Below are 18,595 nucleotides of genomic sequence, written 5' to 3'. Positions count from 1 at the left end.
CGGACAAAACCTGTCATGTCCACATGATACACCACAGAGTGGTGTCAGGATGAAATACTGCAGATAGCAATGCAAAATAAAGAGCGCAAGGGTGCTTATAGCGTGGCAGCGGGGGTCGTGGATGTTTCCAGCAAATCCAGGGCTTTCGTGCAGGAATCTGATGTTCTTGTCGGCATGTGTGTTTGTTGATGTCTAAACATAACCATGTGAAGCATTATCCCACCATGTGCTTGTGTTGACATTACGGTAGCAGCATCCTGGAACGTAGATGCAGATGCAGAAGATAACCTAGAGAGTGTAATATGTAAACTCGGAAGTCCAATGCAAAGCAACAATATGTGAAATGTTTTTCAGTCCAGAAACCATACAACGATGCAAAGGGTTTTGAAATTGGACGTGGCCCAATTTCTTTGTTGGCTACAAAATTAAGAAACATTCCAACAGGAATTACAAAGAGACCCATTAAGAATGTTTTATGTTATATATTATAATTTTTTTAATTGTTTATTTAGTATATTTGCGACATCACAACTTCCAGGAAGTCCTGATGGCTCATTGAAAGGCACTGTTTCTGAATACGTGTGCATTTCCCTGTGGATTGAGCATTTGATACTTTTCCAGTATTTATGTAACACTTATACCTGCTTTATGATTTAAAAAAGACATTGAAATTGAATTTTTTACAAGGGACCTTTACATTTTTTCAAATGATGCAGCAGCAAATTTATTTTAATACACCAACCTCTTACTAATAATGATTTTAAGTTGAAGAGTTAATAAAACCTGAGAAGAGTTTTGGGTTTCCCTCCTCGCTCTGGCTCAGTGACAGGCTGCTGATGAAACATCTGCCAGAGTCCTGTACAGAGCAGGGATGGAGACGCAGAGCTGAGACGTGACTCACGCACTCTCGCTCTCCGTTGAGGCACATTGAGAATGTGTTCTCTGACGAGTCCGTGGTCGATGATTTCTGGTAAGCCTTCATTTCTCCTTTCCCTCACAGAGTTTTAGATTTCTCTTTTCCCCAAGCTTTGTCCTCTAAATGTCTCCATTCTTTCCCTCGTTTCTTAGCTTTATTGGAAAAAAAACAGTTTATGTCAGATGTCTTCACCCATTCATTCACTCTTTCCGCTCTATGAGAGTTGCAACAGTCTTTGTATGTCTTCTGCCTTTTCATTGATTTCTATTGTGGAGCCTGCAGCTGCAGCTTAAAAAAAAAGTAGAAAAAAAACTTGTAGCTATTGTGGGCTTGTACCATAGGAGAGAGGAGACACTGCTGAACTACAAGCACAGAAAATGAAACATTCTTCATTTTGAAAGAATCTGTTTTATTCAGGCATATTCCCAGTGACCCAAATCTCAGGAATATGCCTGAAAACCCTGTGTGTCTGTGAGAAGAGAGAGGAATATTAAGCATGCAACTTAGTGTCTCAAACGTCTTTATTAGAGCAGAGAATAAACATGTGGGTGGAGGACAAGGCAAGGAGTGCATGTCAAGTGTCACGGCTTTATGTCTTATTCATTTCATGCCTAGAACCCCCAAACAGATTTTTGCACAATGTCACTCAAATTAACTAACCAGGAAGAGACTCAAGATGACCAAGAAAGGGTGCAAAGGAACTACAAAGAGACACAAAATAAGTACAAAAATGGGCAAAACAACCACAAAAAGACTACAAAGAGACACGGCATTACAGCGAAAAGACAAAAATGACTACAAACAAACATAAAACAACAAGACCTCAAAGGAACATGAAACCACAAAAAGATGCATAACAATTACACGATTCACAAACCACCACAAAGTCTGTCTTGCTCCTATGTAGAGGCTTGTAGAGTCATTTTGCATGTCTGTCTCCAGGAGCCCATTGTCTCATGATCCACTCATGGGTGTCCCATATCATGTTATACCCGTCAAGTATAAATAACAAACTTTAATGTAGTGACAAATTTCTTTACAAAATGAAGTGTGGTGGTCATCAAGTTTTTTTCATACACAGTATAAATTGCGAAGCAGGCAAAAATGAGGTGAAATTACAAAACATAGGACAATAGAATAATATTAAAACTCAATGAAAATCTAACATCCAACATTGTGTATAATGCCACTGCCTCCTATTTAATAAGACACCGCTGACCAGAGCCTAATTTACTAAAACTACATAATCTAGGGATACTTTCTATAAAACAATACCAGGATGTCACCAAGCACCCTAGTTTACTGCCTTTTATTGTCTTTTTTTCTGTTTTGTGTATATTCTTGTAACAACAAAGCTTTGTTAGCCTACATAGGCACGGCAGGGCAGCTTTATTTGTACATTTCATACAAAAGGGCAATTCAAAGTGCTTTACAGAACAATAAAATATAAAAACTAAAGCATGCAGATTTACAGTAAGAGTAAACAGATTTAGAAATATTAGAATTAGAAAACAAATTTAAAATAAAAATCACCATCAAAAACAGCAAATATGCAGACCAGAGATGCAAAGCCCATACACTCTATAATAAACGCTGCTTGTCCTCAGTTTCTTAACAATTAAATTAAGTTACTCCTAAATCCCCAGGACACTCTTATAGACACCCCTAGGTGGCCTCGGACCCCAGAGCTCGAGCTCGGTTTTGAATTTGACGTCACTGCTGCTTTGCATAACCACCAGTCTCGCGCTGTTGATTGGACCGCTCGCGGGATTTAATATGCATCCTCCTTTATGAGCACCACGCTTCGTCTTCAATCTGCTCCGGACTCCGCGGTCACTCCCCCCTCCCCCCGCCCGGGTCCATCCTACATGAAGGGGAGCAGCCTGCCGCCGCCTGCCGCTGCTCAAACGTGGAGAGAAGGACACGGGGAGCGACGCTTGCCGCTGACTGAGCGGGGTCATTGTTAGTCGGTGAAATTTACAGCTCTGTCGACATATTTAGTGCATCTCACCCCAGCGCTGGAGCAGAGGGAGGGACTGTGTGTTTCTCCGGGAGTCTTCAGGAGCAGAGTCGGCGGTTGGAAGGTACATGGAATTTATTGCATTGTAACGTCTCTTGCGCGAGCGAAATTATTTAAGTTACGCTATGTCTCTTCCTCGCGTCTTTGTGTTATTTCACCTGCAAAGTGACTCTAAAATGACTGTTTCGCTTTCGAAAGCTCACCGTGTCTTTTGTGTAAATTTTAAATGAACCAAACATTATTTGTTTTGGAGCCAGACGCCCTCTTTGCTGTGTGGAGTTACCAGCTTGTGGCTGGATGTGGTGATGGATGTGTAACGTTAGCACGGCACGGAGCGGTTGGGTGGTGGTTTCAACGTGTTTTACTCGCTAAACGCCATTTATCTGTGCGTGCAATGGTACAAGACTCAGCTGGCACGGCCGTAGTTGTACCGGGCTCATTTTATTGACTGGCTTCATGTGTTTCCCTCTGCGAGCTGCTTCAGCGCACACCGCTATTGTTCTGTGCGGCTATCTGGGCCTTTTGCTAAACCTGGAGAATTCAGCGTGTTTGTTCGAAGAGACAAATGGTGTTATCAAAGCTCCACTTTAGGCTTGAAAAAACAGCCAGATACTGTCAAAAAACAATGCCCCCAAAAGTGGGGTCCCGGAACCACCTAGGGGTCTTTGACAGGGACCCAAACAACACCAGTTTGATAGTATTGGAAATATTAGACACTGGTGGTGGGAGAATATAAACAAATCTATGTACTCCATGTGTTGAAATATTGTGAGAGCTCCTCTTAAATGCCTCATCTAGTCTTTCAGTTTGAGGCCATGTCTTTGATCATCATTTGTTTATCAAAAACTTTGCCAAAATGCATGAGCAGCATGTCATACATCACTGATATAAAAAGTCATTTTGAAGTAGCTTGCATCCTGGATTTCTGCCTGCACGCTTAGGTCCTTGTGTAGCATCTCACTCATTTCTTGCCAAGATTATCATCATCTCTGTTTTCGTATTTGCATCATTGCACATGATGTGATCTCATACTCGATTTGGCAGAGCCAAAAGAGAAAAGGGAGGAATACAGAGGGCTCAGACTATCAGACGGCATCGTCTGCAGATCTCAGTGATAGAGGGATGCTGTTTATCATTCAGATTTTGGCTCAGAGTCTGCATTACATAATCGCTGTGTTTTGGGCTGTGTGGGTGTGGTGGGCAGGGTTTGGGTGTGGGAACAGTGACTCTCTGTAGCCTTATAAAGATTTTTGACACGCAGACACTCAGTGGGGAGTGTGTAGCTTCCTGAAACCCCTGTGTTGCAGCTGCAAGGGGGTATGTATGTGATTTTGCTGTGTCACCCAAGTGTGAAACCCAGTGTGAATGACACATGGTTTTCTCTCCCTCTGTCCCACGTTTCTGACTTTATGGCTAAGATCCAGTTGTTAATTGCAGGGTCATTGTTGCTAAGTCCCATCCTATATCAAGGGCACAGAGATGCAAACATTTTGCCTGAATTTTAAGGACTCAACTGGTGTATTGTTTGTGGCCCAATATTCCAAAATCCAGTGTGCAGGGGTGCTTTAAGGTGAGCCTTGTTAATATGGCAACAATATGTGGCAACGTTATATTTTTATTAGGTGTTTGAATTTAGTTGGTCATCAATTTTGTTTTACTCAGTACATTTTTTGTTTCTAAATAGTTTTCTGCTTCTGATATAAAAATAAAATGAAATTAAAATTACAACTCAAGAACTTTTGAATTGATAAGCTTTCCTTTTACCACAAACTGGGCTTTTTTCATGTTTCTGATGTTTGGTAGAATATGAATGAACAAATATGTATTCCTTTTGTTTGCCATAATGTTATTTACAGACAAAAACATAAAGTATGTTTTCTGACATTGTGACACTACTGATACAACTAACTTCCTGTTAGACCTTCGGGGATTTTGGAGAGGAAATGCTGAGTAAGAACTACTGTCAACGCCATTCCCTGATATAGAACATCTGAAAATCTATTGTGTAATCCACATTTTACAGCTGGTGTCTCTGAGATCACAAACAGAAGTAATGGCATTGATTGTTGCAGACTCATGAAACTAACATCAGTTCTAGATCATTGTTTATTAGCAATTCTCATCAAAACAGGAAAAGTAATTATGATCAAGGGGATAAAACAATGTCAATTGTGAGCGTTTAGCCATTTGGGGCTCGGTATCTCCAAGATTTTTGGAAGAATCTTGATCCATCCCTCCAAATGAACCATCAGTTTTGTCTTTTTGAGGCTAGACAGGTAACAGGTTCTGCAGGTCCTTCAGTTTCAGTGAAAGACCCCTACATTTAGCCAGATCCAGCCTTTGAATTGGGACACAGCGTGGTGTTTTCATTCTGCGCACCCACTTCCGCTATCAACACCTCTGTTTCCCTTTCCTCTTGCTAAAGGCCAGAGCAAGCCAGAAGACACGCTCGAAATAGTTCTCTCATTTCACTGCATCCTTTAACATTGAGAGAAGTCTCAAGGGATTAGCTGAGGTTGTTTAAAAAGAGGAAACTGCAAGCATTCAGCAAAGGAAGTACTTTATAAAATCCCTACTCCTCTGAACCGGATCTGTCACATTTATAAAACGACCAGTATTTCAGAAACTAAATAATCTACAACATTAAGAAGAAAGTGCGACATGGAGTTTGTTTCAAGTTCATAGTATGTTTACTTTCTCAGTCTTGTCAACTTCAGATCCCCTGCTTGTATGATTAAGGTCGGCCTGTGGCGCCTAGCGGGGTGTTTATTTCAGTCTGAGAGAAATGCAGGTGGTTGACATTGCAACACAGTGTGTCTGTTTAAAATGCCACACATTGGGAAAGAAATCAAGGCTGATGCTCTGTAACTGAGAGTAAAATACCTGCCCTGTCTTCACTCAAATACCTTGAACACTTTGAATACTTCTATTGAGCTACTTCAGAGCTTTTATCAAGCTTGTAAGGCGATGTCAGATTTCAGCAACCTCAGCCAGCCTGTCAGAAAGTTGATTTTATCTGAGATGACAGACCTGTGAACAAAGACCAGTTGCTTCTGTCTTTAGTGTCAGCTTAACCCTTTTAAATGGTGTGATTTGCTGTTGGATTATTACATCTAGGGGATGATGGTCTGTGCTGTTTATTCAGCTTAGCGTGGGTTCATGTGCATCAGTGCAACAGCTGTGAGAGGTTATGGTGGTTATGGATGTTGAGGTCGAGGGTTCAGATTTTTTCTCTACCGTGATACCACACAGTGAGAACAGAATGTACTCACCAATATATTTCTGCCTTACAAGCATCAGTGTTTTGGTATTTTTAGTCATCATGGAGAAGGTTTTATAGCTAAAATCATTAATGTTCAAGAGGTAATAAAACTACTTTTATTAAATTAAAGGGGTTAAAGAAGGTCCTCCAAATATCATCTGAAAAATCTCAAAATACTTGCTAGTTTAATTTAATATGAATAAACATTACAGATCTATTTAATCTAATCTGGTGATTAGTGTTTGGTTCAGGGCCACGAATATTGAATGTTTTTATTTTTAATTAAAGACGTATTTCACTGCTGAAAGATGGTCTTTTCATAAAACTGGGCCTTCTGCAGTTGGCATTAACTTTCGCTCAAGATGTAGAAATTTACCAGAATATGCTTTGGCACAACAGACCAATAAATGCTCCCACGGGTAGGAAACGTAATGCAAACTTGTCTGTTTGGCACAACGGCGAACAGCTAGTACCAAACAAGCTCATATTACAGTTAAACGGTAAGCTAAATATATGCATTTCAGTTACAGAATCTGGGTTTGTATTTCATCAGCGCTGCTGAGTATTACCTTTTGATCTCATTTTTTGCCTCCATTTTCAATATGTAGGACATAGCATTGTGCCCGCTTCCTGTTCACAAATCCTTGCTTTTATAGGTATACGTGGTACTAAAATGGGTTTGTGAAAAATTTTAGGCGAAAAATATGCAGTGCAGTAACATAATCCTGATGTATGTTTAATCAGTGCTGCCTAGTTTTGCTGTTCGATGGGAGTTTGGTCTGAGTTTGAGAGAAACTGAGAGAGGGGGACAGAGGGCGGGTCTATGTTTTGATGCACTTCTATACTTTTTAGGTCCGTGGTGATGCCATGGGTGGCGAGCAGTGCGAAAATATGAAATTACAGCCCTGTGATCATAAATCCAAACAAAACTCTAAAATGAGAGCACTGTTGTTCGAAGTAATGGAGCGTTCTTTTTCTCCATGAATTAATGAACAGTTGAGTCCACCACACATTCAACCCGTTCATTGCTCTGCTGCTCCTTCTGCCCAGACGTAGTGCCCAGAGTGCACTCTGACACTCAGAGAGCACGGTGCTCTGGATAACCAAACGGTACATTCCAGCAGCGCGCTGAATTTATGAGCGGTTCAGTTTGTGCCAGAGTGCGCTTTGGCACTCAAAATGAGCCGGTGAAATTAAGATTTTTCTCTGTACAATTTATGGAGTTTGTTATATTTCAAATTCTAAATATAGACAGAAATATTTTCATTTCTGTTGTAAATGCATATGGGAGACTAAAAAATTTGAAAATATGCACATTTGGGAAGCTGGAACCAGTAAGTGCTTGGCAGTTAAAAACTTAATTGGTTATCAGAATTGTTGCAGATTTTCTGACTAATCATTTAGCTCTTGCATGGTTTAGCAAATTGATAAGCTATCGTCTGTACCACAAGGACATTGGCACTTTTCAGCTTGTACCTTTTTCAGAGAGCTCAATCGAAAATCCGGGCAGCTGAAAGGAAAGCACTGCTCTTGTTCAGGGCAGCAGAGAATTTGCATCTGCTTGGAAGTCAGCTGCTTTTACAGCCTGCACCCAGTGTCAGGCTCAGGCCCACACCCATGGAAATTCAACTCCTGCCTGCTTTACTGCATCTGTTTAGGATGACATCCAGCTATATGTCATTATTCTTAAGGTTTCTTGTGCATCTCCCGTGCTGCTCTTGGCCCTGCAGCTTTGGGATGGTGAGACGGTGCTGTAACTCTCGTCACTGTGGTTTGGAGGCTGGCACTCTCCTGCCCATTAGGATAAAGTGGTGGACGCTGGCGCTGCATTTTTAGGCACTGAGTCTGTCTGGGACTGTGAAGCTGGGCTCAGTGCACTGTAATTATTGAAAGAGTAATTCAGCACTTTCGTAGTCTGTTTGTTAGCTCACTTTGGAAGCCTTGAATGCAACCATATAGACATTCAGTAGTGTCTTGCCAAAAGATACCTTTATTAAATACAGTAAATGACTTGCAGGGCTAATTTGCGATAGTATTATGCAATGTAGAATTGATCTATTATGCTTGCAGAGAATTAGAGAGAAAGAAAAGTAAGGATGGGAGAACCTGTGAACACAGTAACTGTATCAAAAGAGAGCCGAGTATATTGTACAACAAGGATGTTTTCTCAACTTGGCCCCATTTTCGCTAGCAGCAACTGTCTCTGTTGATGCAAAGCTGTATATTTGATCTATTTAGTTATTGATCCAAGTCTGTCTGAGAGGAAACAAAGTGCACAGCAGCTATAAGGGTGTGTGTTTGTTTGTGTTGAGCAGGCTGAACATATCTCATCCCTTGTTTTACCTCTTGATATGCAAGAGAAAGTCAATCCTGTGTGTGCTCAGTAATGGGTTTGTGTGTGGTTTGCACAGTTCAGGGGTGTGGCTGCCAGAGAGGCGGGCGAGGTGTGGGATCACTGTCCATCTGGCCTCAGCTCACCCCTTCCCAGTCAGAGGCATGGTAACTGATCTGGCCCTCGGGCTCTCCAGCATTATATTGACTATCTGCCTGCCTGTCTATAGCCAGTTGACTGGTGCAGAGGAGAGGAGCCGCTGGCTGGCTCTAATAGGACAAAACTGATGTCAGGTTTGGCTTCTCTACAGCCTGTGGTACTTGACAGTATCGCTTAATTTGTCTCTCTTGTTAGTCTTTTTATTCTTCATTCAGCTTACTGAAATGTAAAAAACTATGAATTAATGTGAACATGAGTTTTTGTTTTTTATTTTTCAGCCTTTTCTTTCTGCTTTTATTCGTTAGTTGACATTGGACAGCAACAGGAAATGGAAGAAGAGAAGGAGATAACAAGACAAAGGTCCTTGTCAGATAGCTGGTATGAGTTTTATACTGCAGTATGACTGGTCTAAATTTATTTAATAGCCATGGCTTCATTGTATAGCTCCCTCCCTACCTTTATCTCTGTCTTCTCTCATTTATAGCAGTTCCTCTGCGGTCTCATAACTAATGTCTTCTGCACATCCTCTTTTGCAGTCTGAGCAGTTTCAGTCACAAGGTTGTAGTAAAAGTAAACTTTCAGGACCAGTGCAATGAATCATTTCACTTTCACTGGTGTTTGCTGCTCCATCTGTGCCCAGAGTACGTTCTTTACTCAGAGTTGATGTGCAATCATAAACTGAACGGTATATATTCCAGTGTTGCTCCTAATAAACAGTCCAGCTGATGGGCTGCCACAAACAAATGAATGTGTGGGAAATCTTTGAGCACTGTATGAAATTTGTAGCTTTCTGATGTGCTCGCATTTAGCAGCGAGGACTAGAGCTGCAGATGACTGTCTTTGAATGCAAAGTAAAGATTAACCTGTGAAAGACGATCTGTCCTTAAGGTTGAACACAGGTTGCATGAGCTTTCAGTCCATCCATGTGATATACATCTCACTATCCATCATCACCATGTCATCCACCCTTCCTTCTTTCACCCTGCAGCCTATTCGATATCCCTGGGTTCTTTTGGGTGAAGTTACCCACGCCAGCTGCTGCCCCGTCTCGTTACACCAGTTAATCCACTCAAAGCCCACCCCCACTCCCCTCGGCACCATGCCTGAGGGGGGTTACGTGGTGCAAAGTGCAGACAATGGGGCTTGTCCGCCCACCCCCCCACCCCCCCATAGTACCCTACTGTTGTACTCAGTTATGCACGCAAACACTTGAGATAATCATGGCGAGTGTTGTTGTTGTTGTTTTTCCACCTGATCTGATTACAAGCGCTCAATTCCCTCCCTAGTTGATGATGCCACCCCATCGACTTCACTCTCGGATGTCAGCATGTCCCGGTGGTAGCGGGGCCTGGCCTGGTGCTTTTTGAAAACCCTGCCAGGTTTGTAACAGATTGCAACCCATTTTCTTGCAGCTATTTAGACCAGTTTGCTGCCAGTAGCCGCTAGTGCATCTCGTTTTTTCTGCCACTCCCTTAAAGGCTAACTGGCTTAGTCCATTTAACTTGTAGCCACATTTAACCACCTGCTCCTAATGGCCTTATTGAGTAGCTTAGAGTCACTTAGCACATGTTAGTGTCCCGTATGGAATTGATTAGAATAAGCTGCCTGCTTAATGTCAAGCCCAACCCCCTCTATGAAAGTGTTGGAGTTTTTTTCTGCAAAGGGCACTGGCTTTTTTCCCCCAATGCTAACCATCTTGTTCCTTTTTAAATACGTTTTATTATTTTTATCTGTGTGGACAGAGAGAGCAGAATATAATGATAAAGTGCAGTTCCTATGAAACTCTGATTTCCTCCACTAGTCTAAAAGTATTGTTATAGAAAGGGTCTGAAATTGACGTCTGCCAAGCACTGAAGTGGGTACATTTTCTGTTTGGCGAGTAAATGTCAAAAGGCTCTCTGCCATACTGGGGGGTAAATGTTTGTACCATAGACTATATATAAAAAGGACAACACACCCACACTTACCCCCACTATGCTGAAGTGAGGTTAATATCAAAGATACAGGAGTTTGGCCCATGTGCATTCACTAACATGGAGGGGCCCTCACCTTTATCTGTATATCATGCTTGAAGTGCAGTTACACATTGCTGAAGTACAATTGGGACCATCTTGCCGAATCATTGAAGCTTTATAACAATGTAGATTTTGATCCTAAAGTATTACCATGTCATATTGAACCGGTGGAAGTCTTTAATTGGATGTCTTCCAGGTGAATGTCCTTCCAGCACAAGTATAAAGGGTTTTTCATTAGCATGTGGTGTGTTGTTTTAGTATGAATTAAGTCAATGTGGTACTCATAAACAAATGTTGTTTATGAAAACATGTTTAAATGCATGAACATGTGTGGGCTGTTTGTCTAACTGCAGATTATGAATGTGCCATAATATTGTTGTTAACAATTAGCATTTTATGTCTGGTTGGTAGCAGTTTTTGGGCAAGAGACTTAAATATCATTTGGTTTGAGTTTGGGGATTGGGCTTTACTCCAAATTTTAAAGCTGTTGTTAATTCTCAGTGTCAGGGTAGTAGCACGGTCAGATCACAGTTGTCCTAGGCCTTGGCCCCATGCTTTGGATAAATTACTGCTCAATAAGACAGGGGCTCATGACAAAAAGATACTTTGGAGAATGCAATTTGTAGATAATTTCACAACACGCATTATTCAGTGCAAATGTGGTCTTGGGATGAAATACTGTGATGTAGGGCTCGGGCTTGTCAGCGCTTGCACGCAGTCTTGTTATTTGGACCAATGAGGAGAAGACAGTCGGTAAAATCATTGGGGGTTAATGTGTTTCTTTGTCTTCAGATAATGAGATGCATAGAGTGTCATTCATCTTCTTGATAGTTTTCCACAAGGGGTCTGTACAGTCCTGCCCACCACACACACACACACACACACACACACACACACACACACACACACACACACACTGAGGTTAAATAAAAGCAAACAAAAAAAACTGTAGAAACTCGTTTGATGGTGCATCTTTGTTGAGGGTTCATCTGTTTTCTTGGGGTTTATACTTTACTGATGTCAATAGTTTTTGTGGTTACATAATCCACAGCTGCTCAAATTGTAAAATGTGTTTTCCAGCAAAGTACTGAAAACAGTCCTACGCAGCAATAACCCTTCCTCTCTATGAGGGAGTTCATTCGAAAGGGTTGGGAGTGTTGAGCAGTGTTGTGGCATTGGGTGATGTTTTTATGCTCGTATATTGCACAAATACATCATCCACTATACAGGATGTTGACAGCAGAAGTCGGAAACAGATAATTAACGTTGGAGTGCTTCCTTTTCTTTGGTGTAATGGCCCAAAATGCATCTTTTCTGTTGTATTAGAGCAAAACTTAATGATCCACCAGGCATGGATGGAAATCAGGTTGTTTTTCAGAGCTGCAATCATTTTCCAGTTTATTTTGTCACTTTGATTTGTCTTTGTTTCTTTAGTCTTTAGTTCTTTAGACATTAGTTGCTCTTATGGTTTCATGTACTGTATAACATTGTGCATGGAAAGTGTTAGTTTCTGACGGCGATAACTAAGTACACGGGTTCACTGTTTGTACATACAGTAAATAAGAGAGCTGGGTCAAACCATGTAGACTACTAAAACAGAGCCACTTGTAATGCAGATATAAAGTGGTTTCATGGTTTGAGTTTTTATGAAGTTATTTAAAAAACTTTCCACGTACAATATGCTCAACAAAGATGCTGTGAGGAATCAGGGATGGCAGTAGGTCTGCGATCTTTGCTAAATAGATGGGATGTACAGACAGTATGTGTGTGCCTCTGTGGTTTTGTTTTAATGAGATTGTTGAGAGATAGGGACAGAAAATACCTGCGTCTCCTTACTCAATCATCCATCAGTACCCCACAAGTAATGGGGTTGTTTTGCTGTGTGTGTTTGTGTGTGTGTTTGTGTGTGTGTGTGTGTGTGTGTGTGTGTGTGTGTCTGTGTGTGTGTATGTTTTCTTGCCTGTCAGGAGCCCTGCTGAGGAATGCATATAGTGATTAATGGGTGTTGTAATGTTGACAGTCATATCCAGTCTACTTACCTCGGCCATGTGTCGTCTCTCTGATAGAACAGGTGAGCTAATGTCAGATCAAATGTTCTGGACAGCTGAAACGCGTGTGGATTATCTTCAAGGACAATCTCTTTCTTTGTCAACAGTTTATAACAATGCACTTGTCTGTGATTACCACAAGGTTTGCTAGACCACAACAGAGGCAGAACAAAACCAAAACATGAAAAACATTCTCAGCTGATGAGTTCTCTCTGATGAGTAATAAAATGTCCTCTATATCAAACGGCAGCAACAGGTGCCTTTGCCATGTTACTAATGCAAAACGTGATCAGGATGACACACTGTTTTCTCATTTTCAAGGACTTTACATTTCAACGTGTCAGTCCTCCTCACTGCCTGTGCAATGCTGTGCCAAAAGTCAATAATCCAATGGCAATGTTTGGGCGTACGCTGATAATAGCTGACAAGCTACATCATCCTCCACTGACTTGATGTTTATTGGTTGTTTCTAACCTGGCGCAGGCTGTCACCATCATTTTAAGATCACATTATTTTAGATCCCTTCGTCGGGTTCATTTTACACACAGTAAGCTTGAACACACGAAGATCAACTTTTAATGACAATTTGGTTGCCTTTTTTGGTTGTGATAGCTTCGTAAAACTACATTACCATCTAGTTTGCTGCATGCTTGTAGAGGTCATTGTGCTTGTAATGATGCATTCCCACCCGTAGCTTGCTTTAACTGACTTTGTTAATCCTAACAGGGGAATTCACAAGTTAGTTTTGTGATTCTGATCTAAGCGGGAGCACAGATTCACTCTAATTCAAGAGGGGAATAAGATATAAACTTTTAGAATTGATAAATATTCTTTGTCTTGGCCTTGTTTGTGGAATAGCCTCCAAGGACTCATGATGTTTCATATTTGTGTTTGTGTGCCAGAGCGAGAGAGAGCTGCAAAGACTCGTGGTGTGCAGAGATGGAGGCAGCTATTCAGCAGTGTGCTCTGTAGAGCTGTATATTCACAAATGCTTGGCTCATATGCTCTCTGCCTCTCCTGTCAGCATGCTCTCAGACGTATGTGTGCAAGTTCCAAGAGCAGATTGAATTTCTCTTCTTTCTCTCTGCCTCTCTTGTCACTCTGAATGTGTGTGAACTAAACAGCAGAAACGGCATTACTGCCTTCTATGGTCAGACAGAGCAATGGGAGGCTGCGTGTGTGTGTAAGTCTGCGGCTCCCAGTCAATTTACTGCCCCACTTTTAACATGACTTTGCTTTTAGATTCTTCATTGGTCATTGAAGACTGCTTTTGTAAATTCTGATGTTTTTTGGAGAGGTGGTGGTAGTAGGAGACAGGGTTTGGCCTGAAAGTCAGCAGTTTTCCTGCATCTGATATGTTGCTTTGAGAATAAAGCTTGAGCCCAGAGTGAGGAAACCCCCTTTCTTTCCCAAACACGATTAAACTTCTTGTTGTGCTTCTCATTCCACTGCATAAACCAGCCTTCCTCTTAGCCTTTTCATTGACATGTGTGTCCACACTCGGGCTGAATACTGCTTATGTTTCTTCCTGTGTACACGCCTTGAACACACAGCCAGAGGAGAGTTAACGCACCAACAAGACAGATAGGCCTCAATCTCATTTGTTAACACTGTCATACTCTACATTCACATTCACTGTCTGCTTAACACTCCCAGACCTATAACCACAGTCTAGTTCAGCAGGCCACCTTTTGTCTGTTTTATATGCCTGATGGTGCTGTTCTAGTAAGATTGTAAAGATGGAGAAGTGTGCCAGTGGAATTGAAAGAATGCATGAAGTGGTAGATAGCTATAAATTCCACTTTTCCTCTTTTTTTTGCCTGCATATAAAATTTTGCAAATGACATTTTCACATCATGCACACTTTGATCCTACACTTTCTTTGCTCATTTGCTCCCTCCTCACACGCTGCTCTCTCTGATGCACACATAGGACATACACATTCACTAGACTTCCTACGACCCTTCCCCTACCTACACACACACACACACACACACACACACACACACACACACACACACACACACACACACACACACACACGTTCATGGCCAGCTGTCACTTTGTAGCCCTGAGGAGTCTTGAGGAAGTCAGCAGTGCTGGAATGTGGATGGGTCAGATGTGCTCATGATACCGCTGCTGCTTTTGGCATTCACTTTCTACCATGAATCATCTTGGAGCAGATGCATCGTTGACATGGATCTTAAAGTAGAAACTCAACATCAGGCGACTGACATGGCTAGTTTAATATTCAAACTAGGGATGCAACTAAAGATATTCTCATTAACAATTTATCTGTCAATATATATATATTTTTATCACATGGTCTATAAAATGACAGAAAATTGTGAAAAATGCAACGCAATTATTACTCAGAACCTTAAGTGATGTCTTCAGATATATTTTGTGAGACAGTCTACTTCTCCATGGATTCACTTTACTATATACTGAAAGGCATACTGTGCAGATTCACTCTCATATAGCGTTTCATCTTGCTATATTTGTGCTTTTTTGGCACCATGTCTCTTGCATGCCTGCCGCTGATGGTCTGGCATTTGATCACTACCTTTTTATAAAGCTCACACCTCACCTGAGTGCTGTGGGGCTTCACACCCATAAACGTCCCAAACACAGTAAATAAGAACGTGCGGTGAGGCGGCAGACTCTCTGCAGAAAAAAAATGCAGCCACACACTGAGCAGGGACATTATCAAGTGGATATATCAATATTGGTAGTGGTTATCAGCCAGAATAGTTGTTATATATCGACATATCGGACATCAGCAAAAAATCCAATATCATGCATCCCTAGTGATAACTGCAAGGAATTACTTTAGTATAAGTCTACACATTGTTTGTTCGGAGGTTTCTTCATAGACAGAGAAAATATGTAAATCATCAAATTGTAGAAGCTGGAAGTACAGAGTACTTCCTATTTTTGCTTCAAGTATGACTTTAAATATGTAGTAAATGTTGAAATAGTTGGAGATTATTTAGCCGTTGATCAACTACTTGATTCTGCTGGAACAAAAAAAGACACCTAAGGGTAAAATATTCCTTAAAATATTGGAATATTTTTCACCAGCTTGTGTTTGGACCCACTATCAGTCTGTTACACCCTTACTGTGTAATGCCTCTTTGGTGTTCTGTAATTACAGCATTGTGACAGCAGTCTGGGGCAAATCTAAAGATGACATTAAGCCCCAGCATCAGCAGCAGCCCCCCCTCGTTTGCCACTTCCTCCAGCAGTCTGCACAATGCAATCCAAACCCCTGCCATGCTCTCAACACAGCTAAATCCCCCTCTGCTTGTATTAGACACAGCATTAAAAATGACCCATTTTGTCAGGCACCACTTCTGATGTCTGGACGAGCAGAGTGAGAGACTGAGAGCTGGGGTACAGCAGATGTAATTAAACTGCCTCAAGACAGAGGTCAGGGGTAAGATTTAATGACACACAGGGCCATATTTCTTTATTAGAAGAAGTGGAATGTAAATACCACCGAGGCCACTGAGTCTTTTCTCTGTCTAGACAGACTCCCTCTAACAACCCTACAAAGTGATGGCTGCATTTATAAACACACTCTTCTCCTGCTTGGGATAAATGCATATTGCTGCAGTTTTTTTCAGCGTTTGGGCCCTTGTCTTTGTCATCACAATACTTGCAACACATTGTAACTGTCACTGGGGATATTGAGCTAATTGTGATATTAGCCATGTGAATCTGGCTAAAAAGAAGGCATGCTGTGTCCTGAATATGGTTAAAAATCTTCAGTGAACTAGGTTTTATTATGCAAATGTGTACTGAGAGAATGGCAGACAATAGAGGTTTTCTTGCATGTCATCAAAATGCATGAGGCTTTTCATCTCAACCAGACAGACAATTTAAAAAATGCTGCTGGTGTTGCTGTGCAGTCATTTTTCTGAACATAAAATCAGGAGCTCTGACTCAACATGTTCTCAGCTAGGTGTCAACAGTGTGAAGAATCCCAAAACTGTGTATAGTATTGGTGTCAAGTGGTGGTCTGATGGATGTGAAAACAGGCATCAGCTCTGCTGAGCAGTCTAGCTGTAATTTACTAAAACATCTCTTATCCATGCGTGCGTGCGCGGATGGGATTTTAATGATCCATTCACCTCCCCTCTGCGCTGCGTCACATAGTGTCAGCTGGTTAGACATGATGCCTTTACTTGCCCAGAAGGGGGTCATCACATGAGGAATGTGATTCATTCTGCGATCTGTTAAGCCGCTGGCATTAGTAGCTGCACTGGCCAAACGATGGCATTCACATCACGGTGCCAGTCAAATTCCCTGTATCACTGTTCTTCACATTTGGAGTGGCTCCTTCCTGTCTGAATAAACTGGGCTGCTTTTATTGACGAGGAGACCAACCAGCTGTTCTCAAAGAGCAAGTCTGACTTGGCGTAAGTACTTCTTTTATGCAAATATGGAAACCGATCAAAATTAAAATCTCAGTCAGAAGCCAACCCCTAACCACCTCTCCAGGTTACCAATTTGCTAATGGCTTTCAAACCTTCCTATTAATAAATGGAGTCATGGCAATGGGTTTTTATCTCCATGCAACACTGTCCCAAAGGTTCTGCACAGTAATTGATCATTCAGGGCTTAATATTTTCCAAAAGAAGGGACAATCCTAATCTTTGCATTGGTGAAGAGGCTACTCTCCATTGTTCAGCTTCCTTTCTGTGTCAGGGTTGTAACCACAGAGACCATTTTGGAACAAGGACAACAGACGGCAGCAGGAGGAAAACTGTTTTACGGAGAATCCAGGTTGTAACTTTTCTATGGCTGAACCAAAGGTTATGACATAGTCTAATTATTTTATCCAAGACATTTGGGTGTTTAAGTTGCTGAGTGTACAAGTGTGGGTGTTTGTTTGGGGTAGGCGGGGGAGGTCTGTTCATCAGCTCCTGGCACTGAACTGGTCAAACTGGTCATTCCAAATGGGCAACAAGTGGTCCATTAATGTACTTGTCTTTTGATCAATGAAGCATTTGTTACATTGATAACAAAGAGGTCAGACTTTCACCATAAACAGGAGTGTAAAAGTATCAACACTTTTTGGATCTGGGAGAAAGGGGCCACCCACAGTATTGTGTTGCCTTAGATGTTAATGTGTAACTGGCGAGGAAACAAATGTTTCCTGACCTTTGGACAGCAGTAGGTGCCACTTCTCCAAAATTCTGAAATGTCTTTTGGCAAGTTGTGAGTTTGTGAATACAGATCCTTTATCCATCTTAAAGGCAAATGTTTGTAGACTTGCTTATTATTCTACACTGTGAGGCTGCATAAATGCACTCAGTATCTCATGTTTGTGGAGGATGTTTGCTCATTGGAACTTTTCCTTTTTCCAAGATGTATTAAGTTATCTGGTTTAATGGCGTGCGTATCATAAAACGTCTCCAGCCATGACCTTCTTATTAGTTTGCACTGAGAGGGCAGTCTGCTCTCTTTCTAAATTGCTATTGTGGTTTAGTCATTCTTATCACTCCTGCTTTTCGTGCCTTGTAAGGAAGAATCTATTCTCATTTATGCTCTGTTTTTAAAGCTTTTGTTCCAGTAGTTTATTGCATACATGTATGTCTCTGGGCTCTTTTTTTGTGCTCTCTCAATTTGTTTTTATATCCTCTTGAGTCTATCTCTTGCACAGCTTGTTTCCTGGGCCTTACAGAGCTTCTACTGGCTGGACCATATGTGTAGCAATTTACTGGAAGCAGATCTGGTAGTAGTGGGAGGAGGGGAGGAACAAGTGGCTATAGGAAAAAAAAAAAAAGAGGAGTAATCGGGAGGGGGTGGGGAGAAACTTTTGTGGTCAGAGGAGC

At 41.5% G+C, this 18,595-nt stretch overlaps 1 protein-coding gene across 1 annotated transcript in view; it reads left to right on the top strand.

The window, feature by feature from the left end:
* The first annotated feature begins 2,720 nt into the window (after positions 1 to 2,720).
* si:ch211-214c7.4 (mucin-5AC) overlaps positions 2,721 to 18,595 on the top strand; it is a 31,964-nt gene continuing 16,089 nt past the window's right edge. The window contains exon 1 of the mRNA XM_042485144.1: positions 2,721 to 3,000. The gene's annotated coding sequence lies outside the window, so the exon portion shown is untranslated. The remainder of the gene's footprint in view (positions 3,001 to 18,595) is intronic.

Source organism: Plectropomus leopardus, chromosome 4 (assembly GCF_008729295.1).
Source record: "Plectropomus leopardus isolate mb chromosome 4, YSFRI_Pleo_2.0, whole genome shotgun sequence".
Classification (NCBI taxonomy): domain Eukaryota; kingdom Metazoa; phylum Chordata; class Actinopteri; order Perciformes; family Serranidae; genus Plectropomus; species Plectropomus leopardus.
The sequence above is the reverse complement of the archived record's forward strand: the minus strand, read 5'-3'. Positions and strand labels throughout refer to the sequence as shown.